Below are 7,621 nucleotides of genomic sequence, written 5' to 3'. Positions count from 1 at the left end.
AGTGGGTTGTTACAGGTATTACCGCTTGTAATATTGTCAGGGAGTAGCCAGTGGGTTGTGAAAGGAATCACCACCTGTACTATTGCAAGGAGTGGCCAGTGGGTTGTTATAGGGTCACTGCCTGAAATGTTGTCAGGGAGTGGCCAGAGGTTTGTTACAGGGATCACCTCCTGTAATATTGTCAGAGAGTGGCCAGTGGGTTGTTACATGATCACCACCTGTATTATTGTCAGGGATTGCCTTGTGGGTTGTTACAGGGATTGCCACCTGTATTATTGTCAGACAGTGGCCAGTGGGGAATTACATGGATCGCCGCCTGTATTATTGTCAGGCAGTGACCAGTGGGGAGTCACAGGGATCACCACTTGTAATATCGTTAAGTAGTGAACAGTGGATTGTTACAGGGATCAACACCTGTTATATTGTCAGAGAGTGGCCAATGAGTTGTTACACGGATCACAACCTGTAATAACGTCAGGGAGAGGCCGCTGGGGAGTCACAGGGATCACCACAGGTATTATTGTCACAAAGTGGCCAGTGTGGAGTAACAGAGATCACTGCCTGTAATATTGTCAGGGAGTGGCCAGCAGGGAGTCACAGGGTTCACCGCCTCTGATATTGTCAGGGATTAGCCAGTGGGTTGTTACAGCCATCCCCACCTGTAATATTGTCAGGGAGCGGCCAGTGGGTTGTTACGTTGATCGTCGCCTGTAATATTGTCAGAGAGTGGCCAGTGGGTTGTCAAAGGGATCGCCAGCTGTAATATTGTCAGGGAGTCACCATTGGGGAGTCACAGGTATCACCACCTGTAATATAGTCAAGTATAGAGCAGCGTGTTGTTACATGGATCACTAGTTGTAATATTGTTAGGGAGTGGCCAGTAAGTTCTTACAGGGATCACTGCCTGTAATATTGTCAGGTAGTGAGCAGTGGGGAGTCACAGGGATCACCACCTGTAATATTGACAGGGATTGGCCAGTGAGTTGTTACAGCAAGAACCGCCTGTAATATTTTCAGAGAGTGGACAGTGGGGATTTACAGGGATCACTACCTGTAATATTGTCAGAGAGTGGACAGTGGGGATTTACAGGGATCACTACCTGTAATATTGTCAGAGATTTGCCGGTGCGGGAGTAACGGGGATCACCACCTGCAATATTCTCAGAGAGTGTCCTATTGGTTGTTACAGGGATCACCACCTGTAATATTGTCGAGCAGTGGCTAGTGGATTGTTACAGGTATCACCTCCTGTAATATTGTCAGGGAGTGGCCAGTGGGTTGTTACAGGTATCACCACCTGTAATATTGTTAGGGAGTGGCCAGTGGGTTGTTAAAGGAATCACCACCTGTAATATTGTCAGGGAGTGGCCAGTGGGTTGTTATAGGATCACTGCCTGAAAAGTTGTCAGGGAGTAGCCAGAGGTTTGTTACAGGGATCACCTCCTGTAATATTGTCAGGGAGTGGCCAGTGGGTTGTTACAGGCATCACCACCTGTAATATTGTCAGAGAGTAGCCAATGAGTTGTTACAGGGATCACAACCTGTAATAACTTCAGGGAGAGGCCGCTGGGGAGTCACAGGGATCACCACAGGTATTATTGTCACAAAGTGGCCAGTGCTGAGTAACAGAGATCACTGCCTGTAATATTGTCAGGGAGTGGCCAGCGGGGAGTCACAGGGTTCACCGCCTCTGATATTTTCAGGGATTGGCCAGTGGGTTGTTACAGCGATCCCCACCTGTACTATTGTCAGGGAGTGGCCAGTGGGTTGTTATAGGATCACTGCCCGAAATGTTGTCAGGGAGTGGCCAGAGGTTTGTTACAGGGATCACCTCCTGTAATATTGTCAGGGTGTAGACAGTGGGATTTACAGGGATCACCACCTGTAATATTGTCAGAGATTGGCCGGTGTGGGAGTCATCGGGATCAACACCTGAAATATTGTCAGAGCGTGTCCAATGGGTTGTTACAGGGATCACTACCTGTAATATTGTCAAGCAGTGGCTAGTGGATTGTTACAGGAATCACCGCCTGCAATATTATCAGGGAGTTGCCAGTGGGTTGTTACAGGTATTACCGCTTGTAATATTGTCAGAGAGTGGCCAGTGGGTTGATATAGGCTCACCGCCTGAAATATTGTCAGGGAGTGGCCAGTGGGTTGTTACAGGTATCACCACCTGTAATATTGTCAGGGAGTGGCCAGTGGGTTGTTAAAGGAATCACCACCTGTAATATTGTCAGGGAGTGGCCAGTGGGTTGTTATAGGATCACTGCCTGAAAAGTTGTCAGGGAGTGGCCAGAGGTTTGTTACAGGGATCACCTCCTGTAATATTGTCAGGGAGTGGCCAGTGGGTTGTTACAGGCATCACCACCTGTAATATTGTCAGAGAGTAGCCAATGAGTTGTTACAGGGATCACAACCTGTAATAACTTCAGGGAGAGGCCGCTGGGGAGTCACAGGGATCACCACAGGTATTATTGTCACAAAGTGGCCAGTGCTGAGTAACAGAGATCACTGCCTGTAATATTGTCAGGGAGTGGCCAGCGGGGAGTCACAGGGTTCACCGCCTCTGATATTTTCAGGGATTGGACAATGGGTTGTTACAGCGATCCCCACCTGTACTATTGTCAGGGAGTGGCCAGTGGGTTGTTATAGGATCACTGCCTGAAATGTTGTCAGGGAGTTGCCAGTGCGTTGTTACAGGGATCACCACCTATAATATTGTCAGAGAGTGGTCAGTCGGTTCTTACTCGGATCACCGCCTGTATTATTGTCAGGGAGTGGCCAGTGGGGAGTCACAGGGATCACCGCCTGTAATATTGTGAGGGAATGGCAAGTGGGGAGGCACAGGGTTCACCACCTGTAATATTGTCATTCAGTGGCCAGTCGATTGTTACAGGGATCACCAACTGTAATATTGTCAGGGAGCGGCCAGTGGGGAGTCAGAGGAGTCACCTGCAGGGGAGAGGGGGGGAGAGAGAGGGGGGAGAGAGGGGGGGAGAGAGGGGGGGAGAGAGGGGGGGAGAGAGGGGGGGGAGAGAGGGGGGAGAGAGGGGGGAGAGAGGGGGGAGAGAGGGGGGGGAGAGAGGGGGGGAGAGAGGGGGGGGAGAGAGGGGGGGAGAGAGGGGGGGGGGAGAGGGGGGGAGAGAGGGGGGAGGGGGGGAGAGAGGGGGGGAGAGGGGGGGGAGAGAGGGGGGGAGAGAGGGGGGGAGAGGGGGGGAGAGAGGGGGAGAGAGGGGGAGAGAGGGGGAGAGAGGGGGAGTCGGTTGTTAATATTGACAGGGAGTGGTCAGTGGGTTGTTACAGGGATCACCACTTGAAATATTGTCAGGGAGTGGCCAGTGGGTTGTTACAGTGATCACCACCTGTAATATTGTCAGAGGGTGGCCAGTGGGGAGTCACAGGGTTCACCGCCTCTGATATTGTCAGGGATTAGCCAGTGGGTTGTTACAGCCATCCCCACCTGTAATATTGTCAGTGAGTGGCCAGTGGTGTGTTACAGGGATCACCACCTGTAATGTTGTCAGATAGTGAGCAGTGGGGAGTCACAGGGATCACCACCTGTAATATTGACAGGGAGTGGCCGGTGTGGGAGTCATCGGGATCAACACCTGAAATATTGTCAGAGAGTGTCCAATGGGTTGTTACAGGGATCACTACCTGTAATATTGTCAAGCAGTGGCTAGTGGATTGTTGCAGGAATCACCGCCTGTAATATTATCAAGGAGTTGTCAGTGGGTTGTTACAGGTATTACCGCTTGTAATATTGTCAGGGAGAGGCCCGTCAGTTGTTACTCGGATCACCGCCTGTATTATTGTCAAGGAGTGGCCAGTGGGGAGTCACAGGGATCACCACCTGTAATATTGTCAGGGAGTCGCCAGTGGGGAGGCACAGGGATCACCACCTGTAATATTGTCAGGCAGTGGCGAGTCGTTTGTTACTGGGATCACCACCTGTAATATTGACAGGGAGTGGTCAGTGGGTTGTTACAGGGATCACCACTTGAAATATTGTCAGGGAGTGGCCAGTGGGTTGTTACAGTGATCACCACCTGTAATATTGTCAGAGGGTGGCCAGTGGGGAGTCAGAGGCATCACCGCCTGTAATATTGTGAGGGAATGGCAAGTGGGGAGGCACAGGGATCACCACCTGTAATATTGTCATGCAGTGGCCAGTCGATTGTCGCAGGGATCACCACCTGTAATATTGTCAGGGAGCGGCCAGTGGGGAGTCAGAGGAGTCACCTGCTGTAATATTGTCAGACAGCGTCCAGTGGGTTGTTACAGGGATCACCACCTGTAATACTGTCAGAGAGTGGCCAGTGGATTGTTACACGGATCACCACCTGTAATATTGTCAGGGTGTGGCTGGTGGGCTGTTGCAGGGATCGGCGCCTGTAATATTGTCAGTGAGTGGCCAGTGGTGTGTTACAGGGATTACCACCTGTAATGTTGTCAGAGAGTAGCCAGTCAGTTTTAACACGGATCACCACCTGTAATATTGTCAGGGAGTGGCCAGTGGATTGTTACAGGGATCACTGCTTGTAATATCATCAAGGAGTGGCCAGTGGGGATTCACAGGGATCACCACCTGTAATATTGTCAGAGAGTGTCCATTGGGTTGTTACAGGGATCACCACCTGTAATATTATCAAGGAATGGCCAGTGGGTTGTTACTGGGAACACCGCCTGTAATATTGTCAGGCAGTGGCCAGTGGATTGTTACAGGGATCACTACCAGTAATATTGTCAGGGAGTGGCCAGTGGGTTGTTACAGGGATCACTACCTGTACTATTGTCAGGCATTGGCCAGTCGGTTGTTACAGGGATCACCACCTGTAATATTGACAGGGAGTGGCCAGTGGGTTGTTACAGTGATCACCACCTGTAATATTGTCAGTGTGTGGCTGGTGGGCTGCTACAGTGATCACCACCTGTAATATTGTCAGGGAGTGGCTAGTGGGTTGTTACGGGGATTGTCGCCTGTAATATTGTTGGGGAGTGGCCAGTCGATTGTTCCAGGGATCACCACCTGTAATAATGACAGGGATTGGCCTTTGGGTTGTTACAGAGATAACCGCCTGAAATATTGTCAGAGAGTGTCCAATGGGTTGTTACAGGGATCACAACCTGTAATAATGTCAGGGAGAGGCCGCTGGGGAGTCGCAGGGATCACCACATGTATTATTGTCACAATGTGGCCAGTGGGGAGTAACAGAGATCACTGCCTGTAATATTGTCAGGGAGTGGCCAGCGGGGAGTCACAGGGTTCACCGCCTCTGATATTGTCAGGGATTGGTCACAGGGTTGTTACAGCGATCACCACCTGTAATATTTTCAGGGAGTGCCCAGTGGGTTATTACAGGGATCACCACCTGTAATATTGTCCGGGAGTAGCCAGTGGGGATTCACAGGGATCACCACCTGTAATATTGTCAGGGAGTGGCCAGTGGGGAGTCACAGGGATTACAACCTGTAATATTGTCAGGGAGTGGCTATTGGGGAGTTACAGGGATCACCACCTGTAATATAGTCAAGTAGTGAAAAGTGGGTTGTTACAGGTATCACCACCTGTAATATTGTCAGGGAGTGGCCAGTGGGGTTTTACAGGGATCACCACCTGTAATATTGTCAGGGAGTGGCCAGTGGGTTGTTACAGGGATCACCGCCTGTAATATTGTCAGGGAGTGGCCATTGGGGAGTCAGAGGGATCACCACCTGTTATATTATCAGGGAGTGGCTAGTGCGGAGTCACAGGGATCACCACCAGTAATATAGTCAAGTATAGAGCAGTGTGTTGTTACAGGGATCACTATTTGTAATATTATCAGGGAGTTGCCAGTGGGTTGTTACAGGTATCACCACCTGTAATATTGTCAGGGAGTGGCCAGTGGGTTGTTAAAGGAATCAACACCTGTACTATTGTCAGGGAGTGGCCAGTGGGTTGTTATAGGATCACTGCCTGAAATGTTGTCTGGGAGTGGCCAGAGGTTTGTTACAGGGATCACCTCCTGTAATATTGTCAGGGAGTGGCCAGTGGGGAGTCACAGGGATCACCACCTGTAATATTGTCAGAGAGTGACCAGTGGGGTTTTACAGGGATCACCACCTGTAATATTGTCAGGGAGTGGCCAGTGGGTTGTTACAGGGATCACCATCTGTAATGTTTTCGGGGAGTGGCCAGTGGGTGTCACAGGGATCACCACCAGTAATATTGACAGGGATTGGCCAGTGGGTTGTTACAGGGATCACCGCCTGTAATATTGTTGGAGATTGGCCAGTCGGGATTCACAGGGATCATCACCTGTAATATTTTCAGGGAGTGGCCAGTGGGGTGTAACAGGGATCGCCATATGTAATATTGTCAGAGAGTGGCCAGTGAGTTGTTACAGGGATCACAACCTGTAATAATGTCAGGGAGTGGCCAGTGGGGAGTCACAGCGATCACCACATGTAATATTGTCAGAGAGTGTCCAAAGGGTTGTTACTGGGATCACCACCTGTAATATTGTCAGTGAGTGGCCAGTGGATTGTTACAGGGATCACCGCCTGTAATATTGTCAGGGAGTGGCCAGTGGATTGTTACAGGGATCACCGTCTGTAATATTGTCAGTGAGTGGCCAGTGGGTTGTTACAGGGATCACAGCCTGTAATATTGTCAGGGAGTGGCCAGTGGTTTGTTACAGGGATCCGCACCTTTAATATTGTCAGAAAGCGGCCAGTGGGTTGTTACGGGAATCACCACCTGTACTATTGTCAGGTAGTGAGCAGTGGTGAGTCACAGGGATCACTACCTGTAATACTGACAGGGAGTGGCCAGTGGGTTGTTACAGCTATAACTGCCTGTAATATTGTCAGAGAGTGGCCAGTGTGTTGTTACAGCGATCACCACCTGTAATATTGTTGGAGATTGGCCAGTCGGGATTCACAGGGATCATCACCTGTAATATTTTCAGGGAGTGGCCAGTGGGGTGTAACAGGGATCGCCACATGTAATATTGTCAGAGAGTGGCCAGTGAGTTGTTACAGGGATCACAACCTGTAATAATGTCAGGGAGTGGCCAGTGGGGAGTCACAGCGATCACCACATGTATTATTGTCACAATGTGGCCAGTGGGGAGTAACAGAGATCACTGCCTGTAATATTGTCAGGGAGTGGCCAGCGGGGAGTCACAGGGTTCACCGCCTCTGATATTGTCAGGGATTAGCCAGTGGGTTGTTACAGCCATCCCCACCTGTAATATTGTCAGTGAGTGGCCAGTGGGTTGTTACAGGGATCACAGCCTGTAATATTGTCAGAAAGCGGCCAGTGGGTTGTTACGGGAATCACCACCTGTACTATTGTCAGGTAGTGAGCAGTGGGGAGTCACAGGGATCACCACCTGTAATATTGTCAGGGAGTGGCCAGTGGGTTGTTACAGGGATCACTACCTGTAATACTGACAGGGAGTGGCCAGTGGGTTGTTACAGCGATAACTGCCTGTAATATTGTCAGAGAGTTGCCAGTGGGGAGTCAGAGGATTTACCTGCTGTAATATTGTCAGGGAGTGGCCAGTGCGTTGTTACAGGGATCACCGCCTGTCATATTGTCAGGGAGTGGCCAGTGCGTTGTTACAGGGAT

Source organism: Hypanus sabinus, chromosome 3 (genome assembly GCF_030144855.1).
Source record: "Hypanus sabinus isolate sHypSab1 chromosome 3, sHypSab1.hap1, whole genome shotgun sequence".
NCBI lineage: Eukaryota > Metazoa > Chordata > Chondrichthyes > Myliobatiformes > Dasyatidae > Hypanus > Hypanus sabinus.
This window is presented reverse-complemented; position numbering follows the sequence as displayed.